Below are 14,561 nucleotides of genomic sequence, written 5' to 3' on the forward strand. Positions count from 1 at the left end.
CCAGTAACATACTTAAATACTGGAAAATACTCATTTCAGCAGGGAGAGAAAAAAAAAAAAGATAAAAGATCCTCCGACACATGATAGCCCATGATATTTTCCTCCGTTGTTGGTCACATTGTATTTTTGGCTGGGCCCCAGAAACCACAACCCTCAATTACAGTTGCTTTCAGACATGTGGAAGAAACACATGCTAAAACAATTAACAAAATTATGACATTTATATTTTTTCCCAGACTGTCAGACCCTGTGATTCTTCACCATGTGATTCTATATGCATCAAAACAATGATCATAAATCAAGCTGACCACATGTACCCTTACTTAGTGCTTTGAAAATGTCAGGAAGTAAGACAGAAGAAAACAGTGTTTCCATGGACTAAGCATGCTCCACTCCCTGTTGGTGGCCAGAGACCCATGTGACAATGGCAGGGAGGCAGAGAATCCAATCGTCTCATCCCAAGGCATCAACCTCAGTGAAAGGCCAACTGCAGTTTGATTACTGGTAGCTCTGAGCTGTCTTGTACATCCTGTGTTTATTGCTCTTTCTGTGTTGACGTACTTTAGTGCTTATTGAATAGAATGTGTAGGATAACCTGAAATTGATGACCCTTAGGTAGGAAATGAAAAAGGAACAGCAGGTTCTCATAGCATAAGACTTATAGCACTGGTAAATGAAACTTCTATCAACCCATATGCAATAAAACATCTTAGAGGCAACCAGAATCGGGGCATTTGTTTACGCCCCTGTCCCCAAATTGATCTCTGGGACTTCGATAGTAGTTTCCCATTGACTTCATATATTTATAATTCCACGGGCATTTGTTAATCACCTACTATGGGTCAAGCACATAGATACTATAGTTATAAACATGAGTAAGACACAGCCCTTGCTCTCAGGAAGCTCACCATAGCAGAAAAGATAGACATACGTATTAATGATTGTGTTTAATGGGATGTAAGTTATAGGCAAGCTAGCAAAACATTCTATGAAGCACAAATGAGAAACTCTTCATCTGCAAATCAGAACAGGGCCTATGACCCTGACCACAGTCAAGAAATATGTCTTTGGTAACTGTGTTACATATCTCTTGCTTCTCCCTCTAGATCTGCTCTCTACCTTTTTTCCACACTGTTCTTGCCCCAGAAAGTTGACCTCCGAGGACTGGACCAACAGACTCTTTTACCTTCTTGGCTAGCGATAGGCACACGGGAAGAGAACGAGGTCAAGCTATTCATTCTCCACTACTTCCCTACTCAGTTTCCGTGGATTGGTTGCGTTTTTCTTCCAGAGGCCACAGTTCCTGTCGGGTGCTCCTCTCCACACCCCTCCCCATTCCCAGTTCCCAGATCCACCCTCCCCTTCTCCCTTCTGCTATAAGAGACGCACTACGCTAACCCTTGATAGATCCGTAAACTCTGCCCACACCTTTTTTTTTTAAAAAAAAAAAAAAAGAAAGAAAAAATATGTCTTATTGAACTCTCCTCAATTACCTAGTTTGAGAACATTTTCTGTTTCTTGCCAGAACGGACTACTGTAGTGGCCCTCTTAGCATTTAAGGGATTATATTCTTAGAGAAACCAGCTCAGAAGCATAGAACCAGGGTTTTACTAGTCACTGCATGTCCTAAATTAGCTACCTGTCCAAATAATGCCAGTTCTTGCTCTCAGGAGAACCATCTGACACAGGAACAGGCCCCATGTCATCAATTCTGCCATAGGCAAGCCATACCAACAGCCACCACTTCCGGTGGGGCCTCCTAGGCTCCCAGTCTGTGGTATTTACACATCTTCCCCTCAAAATTCAATCAGATGTTAATCTAGTGACTGTTGCAAAGGACTTTTGCAGATGTAATTAAGATCCCAAATCAGCTCTCCTTAAAATTGAGATTTTCTGGGTGGGCCTGACCTAATCACATGAGCACTTTAAAGCTTATTTGTTTTCTTTATTTTGAGAGAGAGAGAGAGAGAGAGAGAGAGAGAGAGAGCATAAGTAGGGGAGGGGAAAAGAGAGAGAGAGACTCTCAAGCAGGCTCCATACTATCAGCATGTGTGGGCACAGAGCCCAACGTGGGGCTCAGTCTCACAAACCACGAGATCGTGACCTAATCCGAAATCAAGAATCAGATGGTTAACCAGCTGAGGAACCCAGGCACCCCCACATGAACTCTTTAAAAGCAGAGTCTTTTCTCCAGCTGGTAGAACAAGAAAGTCAGAGCTCCACGCTTCAGTGGGCCTGGCAGATGGATATTGATTTCTTAGTTACCCTTCAAGGAATCACCATTATATCAGTGAACATAGACTAGTTTATGTCACGGTACCAGAACACCTATTTTCTCAGTGTCTTAGAACAGGACAGATTTACTGATTGGTCATATGGCATGCCAGTCGTGGATGGGGGCTCTGCTCTGCAGCACCATGGGTCCTCATTCCAGGCAGAGCAGAGCGGTCCCTACCTGGAAAGGTGCTCGTGACCACCACAGAAGGGAAAGAAGGGGCAGTAAAGCACAAAATTACTCTTAAAAGTTTCTGCATGAGGAGAAGCTCCTACTCACGATTTCCTTTTGTAAATCACAAGCCTCATTTCAAAGGAGCAGGGAAGTATAACCTCTCCCAGTGAAGGAAAGCAGGCGCTGGTAACTGATCATGCAATCTATCACAGAGCCCAGTAAACAATCGATGCTTATAAAGTTAAGCAATCTGAGTAACGAAGAAACAGTTAAATGTTTCCACATATCCTTCATTCAACAAATATTTATTCGATTCTTTAAATATTAGGCAGTCTACTAAATACTGTTTAATAAGGCAGATAAATAGATAACATATATTCATCAAGTGCTTGCACTTTGAGGAATACGTTTTATCTGAGAAAAACACGTGGATGAGTTTTCAGAAACCGTAGGTCAGCATCTTGGCATGGAGTGACTGCCTTCTCTGCTCAGTCTTACCAGTCGGAAACAAGGGGTCAGCTCCATCTGTGATTCTCATCTGGAACGTGGGGTCCTTGCTGGCTGTTGGCAAAAGCCATTTCCTTGTGGTTGTAGGACAGAGGTCCTTGTTTTCCTGCTAGTTATTGGCCAGGAGCCACTTTCAGCTCCTAACGGAGCCCCTTTAGCCCTCTTAGCCCCTGGCTGGGGGGTCCCCAGGAAGGTTCCCAGCTTCTCCTCTGGAAAGCTCCACCTCTTGCACTGGCTACATTATCTCCATCTCTTTCTGTGCTGTCACCTCTAAAGGTATCCTTTTAAAGTATGGGCTTCTTGTAACTCCTGCCTTCTTTCATACACAGCACTGGGCTTAGGATCCTGAAAGGGGGTCTGTACAAAACAAAAGCATGCGTGGGTTTTGTCGAGAATTCTTTTCCACTTCTAGATTATTTTTATTTGCTTTCAAAGCCATGGTTATAGCTTATGGTTTCACCTTCATATGGGTGAAACATTAATTATAACAACAGATAAACTTGTATTAAAAAAAAAAAACCTATGTACAAAATGTTAAACAAAGCTTTGGTTTAAAAATCGTGGACCCCAGAAAGTCATTACAAAGTAGCTATCTCTTGGGGCGCCTGGGTGGCTCAGTCGGTTAAGCGTTCGACTTCAGCTCAGGTCACGATCTCACAGACCGTGAGTTCGAGCCCCGCGTCGGGCTCTGGGCTGATGGCTCAGAGTCTGGAACCTGCTTCAGGTTCTGTGTCTCCCTCTCTGTCTGCCCTTCCCCTGTTCATCCTCTGTCTCTCTCTGTCTCAAAAATAAATGTTAAAAAAAAAAAAAAATTAAAAAAAAAAAAAAAGACTTCCAGTTTCCTCTCAAATCGGATAAAAACTGGCCAGCATCCATTACAAGGTTCTTTGCCCAATGACCACAGGGCTTCCCTGTCTAAGCAGTAGACAAGGTTCCACTGGGTCCTTCAATGTGGCACCAAGAATAGGGCCCTTGCCCTGTCGCCCCAGGTCGTGGTCCTTCACTTCTCTTATGAAACATGAACTGATTGACATCCCCCAGCCTGACATTAAGGATTCCATAATCTTGCCTTTCTATATCAGACTTCTACTCTGTTTCAATCCAGATATCCTGGTCTCTTGCTTTCCCCTCAAAATTCCCATCTGAGTTCACGTGCTTGATTTGTTTCTCTCACCTGGAATACCTTTCACCTCTATCCTTTACTTTTTTCAAAGACCAATTTATCCTCCTTCAAGGCCTAGTTCAAATATCATATTCTCTGTAAAGACTTCCGGGTCTATCTTAACCCCCTGTGACTTCCCCTGCTCTGAACACTCTATAGTTTAATTGACAGCTTCAATCATTATGCAGAATGGAGTCATTTTTGTCTCCCACGAGGCAGGTACTGTGCAGGGAGGGTGAAGGGCTTTGAAGACCCGCAAGATAGTCCTTGTGAGGCTTGCCTTGGTGTTAGAGACAATGAGACCCACATTCAAGAAGATAAATATTAGTATATTCCCCCCGTAGATGCCACCTTCTGGCACACCACACGATATGCTCAGGCGATCTGTGTCACTCATTTGATGGTGTTTGCAAAAATACACACATGATGACTTCCGACAAATACTGAGCTGTTAGTTAAGACAGGAACCTCTCCTCAATAATCTGATTTGTGAGGCCAGGAAACCTAATACACGGCTTTGTGGCTTTACGATTTCCAAGGCCAACACAGCACATACAGCATAGGGGCGAGATGGACAGTGCAGACTCTGGAGGCAGAAGGTCTGGGCCTGCATTACAGCTGAGCCACACTCACTGTGTGTTCCTTCTTCATCTGTCAAATGGGGGTAATAAATGTACATACCCCACAGAAGTGTTGAGAAAATTAAATGAGATAGTGCAGGTAAAGCACTTTGCATAGTGCCCAGGACGCAGTAAAAAGTCAATACATGTTAGATATTTGTATGTAGTACCTATTTTATGTACCTTCAGCACCACCGACACTCTTAGGGCAAACAAACAAACAAAAAACTCTTACACTTAAAACTTAGTCTTCAAGGGGCCCCTGGGTGCCTCAGTCAGTTAAGCGTCCGACCTTGGCTCAGGTCGGGATCTCAAGGGTGGTGAGTTTGAGCCCCACATGGAGCTCTGTGCTGACAGCTCGGAGCCTGCTTTGGATTCTGTGTCTCCTTCTCTCTGTTCCTGCTCACTCTCTGTCTCTCTCTCAAAAATAAAGATTTTCTTAAGTAAAACAAAAAAAAATTTTAAGTACAAAAAAATAAACCTAGTCTTCAAAAGATTTTTTTTGAATTTTTTTAACGTTTATTTATTTTTGAGAGCAAGAGAGAGAGAGAGAGTGGGGGAGAGGCAAAGAGAGAGAGGAAGACACAGAATCTGAGGTAGGTGGGTTCCAGGATCTGAGCTGTCAGCACAGAGCCTGAAGTGGGGCTCGAGCTCACAAACTGCGAGATCATGACCTGAGCCCAAGTCGGACACTTAACGGACTGAGCTACCCAGGCATCGCCAAAAGAATTTCTTTTAAACTCTATTTCTTACTGTGAGGGATCTAGGGCAGGATTCTGGAGTAAGCCATCCCCATGCTGAGCCGTGGGCAGGGAGTTTTCTTCGGGGAACTCAACTCCACTCTTGACTCTGCTGGTGTGAACAAGGAAGAGTTCACACAAGCTGGCTACGTAAACCCTGGGTTGCCGGAGACCTGCCAAGCCACCCTTGTTGTCCTGGTGTTTTTATCAAGTCAGTTCTCTCAGACTTGTTCTGGTTTAGACAATCAATTACTCCGCCACCCCAGTGACAGAGATGGCTTTCCAGTCTCTCCTCCAAAGAACAGAGTGTAAGGGCCAAAGCATGCAATGGGGTCAAACCTGGCTTTGCGGCTCATTAGCCACGTTTCCTTGGGCAGTCGCAGACTTGGCTGATGGTAAGTTTTGCTCACAGGGAAAGTAGAAATAAGGATACCCACCCACCTCACCAGGCTGTTGTGACAATTGCATGAATCCACAGGACCTGGCACACAGTAGCTGTCCAAAGATGTGAGTTCTCTTTCCCTTCTTTTCTACCCTGGGTGTGCGTTGTGAACAGAAAACAATCCCAGCAGCAATTTTTTGAGATTACGTGGCATCTGCGGGGGGCCTGGGCCCCTGCTCCGCGCACAGGGTTCAGAGGCCCTGGGGAGAGAAAAAGCCCTTGTGGGGTATGTCCCAGGGCTCTCTGGAAAGAGAGACCCTAGGTCTCCTGCTTATAGTCTTCAGCTGTAATCATTCAATTACACCCTTTTATGTTCTATTTTACTGCACCTGAAAGGAGCAGGGATATCTGGATATCTAATAGCTGCATTTACAGGGAGGTGAGCTGCTAAAAATAGCCCCACACTCTGTGGGCCGGTTTCCAGGAAATGCTTGACTTGTTGGAGAACTGCAAAGAGAGTGTATTAATCAAGCCCTTCATCGGAGTCGCTTTCCCATGCTGCTTTTAGAAGGTTGAGGGCTCAGGTCTTGTTTTTACCAAGTGAAATAGAATCTTAAAACAATATAAGCAATTACAAAGGGAGTCGAAGATTGGTACTGGGCCACTTGTGGGGATCCTACAGGAGTGACTTCAGCCAATTATATTTTATTTCCCTCCGCATGAGATTGTCTCTAGAATTCCAAGTCCTTGGTAGTGATACATGTTTTCCATTGTTGATCCTCTCATACTTAAGTTGCAGAGGCAGGGATCTATACTTTTTTTATTTTTTATGAGAAGCAAATATGGTGAAACTACGACTTCACAGATGGGTGCTACTTGCTATAGTTCAGGTTGTTTAATACAGAAGATGTCCCAGTTTCTTGCGACCTTACAAAGGGCAGAGACAAAGGCTGATTAGGATAAATTTCCTTTGTCAGAATATTAAAGTCTGGCATTTCCCTTGAGTTTAAATGCTATATTAATAAATGTTGAATATAGTCGAATGTCACTACTTTTTCTTATTTGAATGGAAGTCAGTTATTAAAAGGTCAAACATTACAAACGATTCTTAGGGAACAATATGATGGAAATGAAATGCAATGCACGTAAACACTTTAAAAAAAAAGTTTATACGTGCCTTTAGTTAGCATTAAAGAATAAATGATAAAACTGCAAATTGAATTCGTCCTTGCTTTTGAACTTTAATACAATAAATAAAAATACAATACTGCTTCCCTAGCACCGTGTGATACACACACACGCACACACGCACACACACACACTATAACACTGTCTGAAATTAAGAGTATAATTATTCATCTGCTGGAAACACAAAATTAAGGGTTTCCTTTTTGTATTTTTAACTAATTGAACTATTAATTTAGGATATGCTAAGACATTTTGTAAAAAAGTTCCTACTCTACTTTTGACAAAGCAAACAGCGGATTTAAGGGGATGTTATAGAAGAGCTAACAAATGTTTTGTCACGAGGAAATAAACACCTTTACGTGTAGTAGACGCGACTATCTTGAAGTGGCAACTGATTCCATCTTACTAGTTCAATTCTGTTTCAGATTGTTTATTTCTGTAAAAGGCGGGAGGGGGTATTCTTGACAAAAATCTTTCAATCAGCTATTAATGAATAGCTGGTGGTCAGGTTCACAGACAAAAGCCTTTTTCTTGACTCAGATGGGTCAGGTTTCCAGATTTTATGCCCGCTCTCATCCCCTGAAGACAAAACAAGAGGAGAACTGTTGGGGGGGGGGGGCATACATCACTGCAAGTTTGCAAAGTAGGGGCAGCAATCCAGAGATTTGCTTCAAAGAGGGGATCTAGCTCCAAGTTTGCCATGAACAATCTTTTTTCAATCTTTGTATATTTAAGGCACAGCATTCTCTTTCTGCCAGAGATGTCACTTTGGGGGCACAGCTGTAAGGGAGCAGTGCTGGGGTGCAGCGCTATTCTGGTCCCAATTTGACCCTAAGTGGCCAAGTGACATCTTCCAAAATTCTGAGCCATTCTTTCTGCCAAATGATGGGTAGACAGGCTTCTTCTGAGGTCCCTTTCTGCTAATCCCACCTATATTTTATTTTCTGCCATGTATACATATTTTTTTTTAATTTTTAATGTTTATTTATTTTTGAGAGAGAGAGACAGAGACAGAGACAGAGACATAGCGTGAGCAGGGGAGGGGCAGAGAGAGAGGGAGACACGGAGTCTGAAGCAGGCTCCAGGCTCTGAGATGTCAGCACAAATCCCGATTCAGGCCTTGAACCCACAGACTGAGAGATCATGACCTGAGCTGAGGTTGGACGCTGAACCGACTGAACCATACAGGCGCCCCTATACATGTTTATTGAAAATATTTAGATTTATTTGAAAAAATATATATATATGTGTATATATATATATATATGTTCAGGTCAGATAATTATATATTAGTAAGAATTAAGAACCATATTATTTGTGATAATGAAGTTTCAGATTTGAAAACAAACTTCTTAGCTCCTTCTTGGTCTTCTTACAGTTTAAGTCACCTTCTGACACCCTTTTCCTGAGGTTCCAACCTTAATTTTAATTACAAAGGAAGTGGCAATTTGCAGGACCAAACATCAGAAAGTAATATAAATGCTAAAAACAAAAAAAGAGGCTGGCGAGGAAGGAAACCCAGGGTCAAAAACGTGTGCAATTTCTTTTCTTAAGCAACACCATGATGTTTAGTAAATTAAGCAGTTGATACACCCACTGTGCTGTGTGGAGTAGTCTTGAGAGAGGATTAAAGGTCAGATGTCAACCATTTGGCTGTGGTTTTTATGTGCCTTTCACATTCATGGCTCTCCCATAAAAGTAAAATGTTACAAGTTAAATAAGTGTTTCTAACACAGGATATTGACGTTGTAATGATATAGCAGCACAGCGAAGAAGGGGGGGGGGCGGAAGGGGGGGGGCGGAATTCAGAACTTATTTCACACATTCCTTTCCTAAATAAGATGGAGCTATTTATTTTATCCTTTTAAGAAAGGAGTCGCTTAAAAATGATTTGGGACATATTCTTTTTATTTAGGGAGACAGGTAGGTAGATACGATGAAACTAAGTTTGCATGAAATTGCTGAAACTATGTGTATGTTTGAAATAGAAAATTGTCCTCAATTTTGTTTGTTTGTTTGTTTGCAGAAGTGTTGCGTTGGGACGGCACTGTGTAGCTGAACAGGCTGGGGTCTTAATTTCATGTTGTAAGTTATTGTAATAAGAGATGAGCTACTGATATTCACACATGTAATGAAAAAACCTGCCTAAGACCTGTGCTCAGATAATTCCTCCGCTGGGGAAAGGCAATGTGGCAGCGCAGTTTCAGCACCCAGAGAACTGGCTCCTGATGTATTGCTGCAAATGTGACTTCTTCACATTTCTCCCTGGTTTCTAAGCACCGTGTCTACAAAGCAGGGATAAACAATTACTAAAAACAGAAGACCTGTTCAAAAGCTCCTTGATTTCCGGTGAACGTGTCAACTCACGGCTACAAGGCACTGAAAAATAACTCCGAAGGTCCTGAAAGGCAACAAAACAAAACAAAGCCGCAAAGGAAAAACAAGCCAGCCCTTGGCACCCTCAGGAGGAGTCGTCATTGATTTCTCTCTCTCCCACTTCCAACCATGCTCTGGTCCCGGTGTCTTTCCCATTCTCCCCCTCTCGCTGGCCAGTCCAGAGGCTTGTCAGCTCACACCAGGGGACTAATAGCTGTCCCTCCTGCCTCCAGGCTCTCCTCCCTCTCCACCTAGCACTCATTCTTCCTAAAAACAACTGACGTCATCATTTCCCCAGCTCTCAAGTCTGATGTGATAAAGCTCCAATTTGGTCTGGCACTTAAGACTCTCCCTAATCCAGCCTCATTTGTCCTTTTCAGAAATACGGCCCTCTATTTCCTGACCTACAGAAAGTCTTGGCTCCAAACAAATGATATTCTTCGCCAGCCCCGAATGAGGGCACGATGTTGCAATCTTTTTCACGCAGGTCTCATTCTCCCTCACAGGGTATGGTGCATGGGGTCAGATAGGTCCTCTCCAACCCTTGCAATCTTCTCGAGCCTCATGTCAGATTCAAATCCCACAACTTCTGTGAAGTCCTCTGTCTCGCCTCTGAGCTCCGTCAGTAAGCCAGGTCTTTATTAGTCATCTTGCCTTCTACATTTACTCTTTTTGTTAATAGTTTTACTTTCCACGGACCCTGTTTCTTCCTTCAGCTAGACCATAAGGTCTTTGAAGAATGGACCCTATACCTCGCCTTTCTCTGCCTCTTGCTCACTTTCTTATCCAAAGCCTGAGTTCAGGACTTCTTGAGTGATATAAAAGCAATTGTGAACTGTGTCCCTACTCCCTTATGTTATGCTTACATTTAAAATCAAATGGTCCATCAATTTGAGTATTCTGTATTCCTTGACCAGAGATGTCATCACCTGAAACATTCTCACTTGGTGAAGCGTGAAATGTGTGGAAACTCAAATATACTTGTATTATTCACTCTTAGATGTCAAAAGCCTTTCAAGTCTTTACATTTAGAAAGATCAATGAAAACTGATAAGCAAGGGTATTAAAGTATTCTCTTAATTTCCATTAAAAATATTAGACAGAGATCTGATCTTCAGTCATAACATTTATCACAACTGTTTTCAGTACCAAAGACATCTCCAAAGATATTTGAGTATCTGTTTCTTCCTTTGTTCCAGTTTTAGCCAGCACTAATTGTTTTTAAGTAATGATTCTACAATCATCAAACATTCTTCCTTGTGATTCAAAATTAAAATTTTATGTGACCTGCAATTTTTTATACCACAAAACTCTGGCAAAATGTAAGACAAAGCCTAAGTGGCTCTAAGAGTGACATTGTGAGTATGGAAAATGGCCATAATTGTAGTTAATTATGAACTGTCTATAAAACCTAGTTTTTGTCTTCCTTTTTTTCCCCTATAATAAAGTGAAAGACCTATTTCTAAGAAGTCTAAAGGTCTGAAGTTTTAGGAATTAGTTACATACCTGGATCATCCTTTGCTATACTCTATCTTGTTTTTATATTACATTTCAACCTGGGAGAGGGAAAAAAATAGAAAACCATAATGAGGGAAAAGTTGATGATGTAAGTGGCTTTCCTGGCTTTTCCTCTAGTGAATTTCTGATAGTGTACTCAGGGCCTTTAAAATGATGGGGAACGTTGTCTCTGGAGCTTCCTGGTGAAGTGTCCAGGAAGAAGGATCCATGGCCCCTGCTGGTGCTCCTACCTGGGATTGTCACACTTCCTCCAAGCTAAGCACTGTTTACGCCTCTCAAGGTCCCAGCCTGAGATCTGGGAGAAGAAGATGCCTGTAGAAGTCTCCCTCCTGTATTGTTTTTAGAGAGCACATTTGCCTGATTTTCTGAACGTTTCTTAATTATCACTGCTTGAGTTAGAATATTTATTTATTTTTTTGAAAAGGGGTCATAAAGTCTGATCCTTTAAAAAAATTTTTTTTTAAGTTTATTTTTGAGACAGAGAGAGACAGAGCATGAATGGGGGAGAGGCAGAGAGAGAGGGAGACACAGAATCCGAAGCAGGCTCCAGGCTCTGAGCCATCAGCCCAGAGCCCGACGTGGGGCTTGAACTCACAGACCGAGAGATCGTGACCTGAGCTGAAGTCGGACGCTTAACCTACTGAGCCACCCAGGCGCCCCTTTTTAAAATTTTTTTAATGTTGATTTATTTTTGAGAGAGAGAGAGAGAGTGTGTGTGTGTGTGTGTGTGTGTGCGAGCAGGGGAGGGGCAGAGAGAGAGGGAGACGCAGAATCCAAAGCAGGCTTCAGGCTCCCAGCTGTCGGCACAGAGCCCGACATGGAGCTCGAACCCACAAACCGTGAGATCATGACCTGAGCTGAAGCTGGACGCTTAACTGACGGAACCACCCAGACGCCCCTGAGTTAGAATGTGTTAAATAATGGCTTTTTAAAATAAATTTCCACTTCACCTGCCTTTTGACACCATCAAGTTTTTTCCTTAAAGCTTTGTTTGCAAATTTCCCGGTAGGTGAGTCTTGAGTCCCACATGGCACACAGCACCTGGGACAAAGTCTTTTTGGCCAGACCCCAAGAGGAACTTGGAAATCCATGTCAGCCCCAAGGGGTATGCCCCGAGAATGGGCAGCTGAAAATGTTAGCTTTCAAACAGAGAGACTGACTCCAATATAAAGAGAGCATGCCTGATTTATGTTATTTATCATCATGCTGTTTTGTCAATCTCAGCCTATTGATAACAGTGCTGTTAGCTAGAAGTGCCTAGGGGGTTCACCTGGACCAGACTATTCGGGGTGATCCCCCACCGGCCCTCCCCCAACTGAAGCCAACGTGGCTGGACCAGTCCCTGAGGTTACGGTGATCGCAGGATGCACGAAAGCGGAAACCTATCAGGGAATTTTGAAGGACAAGATTTATTACCCATGGTTCCTAGAGAGCATACAGCACACCTACAGTATACAGTATACGGGCCACACAGTGAGGTCACAGCAGAGAAAGATAGAGAGAGTGCCAGTCAGGGTCTCCACCTCTACTGGGGTTGAGGGCTTCGCCGATTCACTCTGGGAAAATTTTTAAACGTAGAAGCTGGAATTAGGGCATGGAAAGGAATAAGCGGGGTGACTCAGGCGGTCAGTTATCTAGGTTCATGAGAGCTTTCTAAAAGGGGAAACTAGGGGTCTGGTTCCTTATCTGGTTGTGTTGCCAGTGGCCCTGCCACACAGCTGGTAATCACTGATTCAAGATGGAAGTCTGTGAAACGGATGCCTCCGCAACCAAAAGCTTCCAGTGTCAGGCACTTCCATCACACATGCTAATTCTTCTCTTCTGCTATCATGGTGTGAAAAAAATCCTTACCCATCATCTGTGTTCCTGAAATCTCCTAAGGAGGGCACAGTAAGTTCTTCAAGCCAGTTGTACAGTTGTAATTTCAAGCTTGACTCTCTAGAGCGCGGTTATGAGCACCGAAGCAGTACCTCATGTTTCAGGAACATTCGTTCTAGATAACTTGTTGGAAATGATTTTCTTTAGATGTAAATAACTTCGAGACTTCGCCGTGAAGAATACTGTCAGTGTTGAACGTACCAACGGTTTCAGTGGGAACACATCGTTCTTCTGTTAGTTTTCTTGATCCTATAATTTCCTGGGATAAGTCTCATCTAATAAGTGGCTCTCCAGTGAGCCAACTCAAAGTGGTTTCACTAGCCCTAAAACTGACCTCACAGAAAAAGTCGAGTGCATGTGAGCTATAGTCTCCACGGGGGGAGTCACAGAGTCTATTTGTTTATGAAACTCTTGAGAATTCCAGGGGTGCAGAAATGTGACTGTCCTTATGTAACAGTGTCTCCCAAACTGATTTGGCCAACAAACTTGTTTCTAGTCAGCATCTGGCAGAATTGATATTTCCCAGAACACACTTTGAGAAACAGTGGGTTAGGTGTCTTTCCTTCTTTCCTTAAAAGAGAGAGAGAGACTTGAATTTTTTTCCATCATGAAGTACAATGGAAATTAATAGCCATTTCACTTGTATCCTACAATAATTTACCATTGTCTAGCTAGCTATGGATTTCTCCCTCATATTTCTAAAGGCCTGGTCTCGGATACTCCAAGTATCCATCTCTCCTTTTAGCCCTGTTTTCAGGGATATGTGTTCAAATGTGACTAACGGTTCCATGCTTTGCCTGGAACCGAGAAGGGAGACATGGGTTTCCACACACACGCATACTCTGTTCCATTTCAACTTTTTCTCTTCCTCCTTACTTGAGGTTTTCTATTGAATCTATAATTGCTGAATTCTTCCCAGAGGTATTAAGTGTCTTTTTTTCTTAATGTTTATTTATTTATTTTGAGAGAGAGAGAGAGAGAGAGAGAGAGGGAGAGAATGTGCACAAATGGGTGGGTGGGGGGCAGAGAGAGAAGGAGAGAGAGAATCCTAAGCAGGCTCTGCACTGTCAGCACAGAGCTCGACTCGGGGCTCCATCTCATGAGCCATGAGATCATGACCTGAGCTGGAATCAAGAGTCAGATGCTTAACCGACTGAGCCACCCAGGCTCCCCGAGATAGTAGGTGTCCTGATGCTGACTCAACAGGACACAGGCCAGATAACCTTCTCAAACATTCAACAGAATTTCCAATAAGATGATTGAAGCTATACTCTATTAAATATTTAAGGTCCAAAACAACAGATTAGGAAATAACTTTCCTACACAGAAACCACAGGGGAAGAATTTGGAATCAATGAGGATAAAAAGAAAAAAAAAAAAAGCTTGAAAGCAAGAGCTGCAGATTTGAAGGTGTTTTCTTCATGAGCACGCTCTGCCACTGTCATAATTTCTGGTTACATAAGCCATAGGGCAGAAAGCAGACAAAACTGTTGGTCTGGGTGTCTTAAAAATAATAACTTAACAGTGGAAACTCCTTCTCCTCCGAAAGGAATGTGGAAGACACAGGGGAAGCAGCAGCTGAGTAATGCTTTTAGAACAGAGTGCTAGAAATCCCATGACCTGTGATTTCTTTATATCACCAATGCCAGCTTGTAGCCAGAAAACGGTGGGTCCTCCTCTGCAACGCAGAAATCCATAATCCTCTGGCTTTACTTGAATTTTTTTTCCTTCTTAATTTTTA

Source organism: Panthera leo, chromosome B2 (assembly GCF_018350215.1).
Source record: "Panthera leo isolate Ple1 chromosome B2, P.leo_Ple1_pat1.1, whole genome shotgun sequence".
Classification (NCBI taxonomy): domain Eukaryota; kingdom Metazoa; phylum Chordata; class Mammalia; order Carnivora; family Felidae; genus Panthera; species Panthera leo.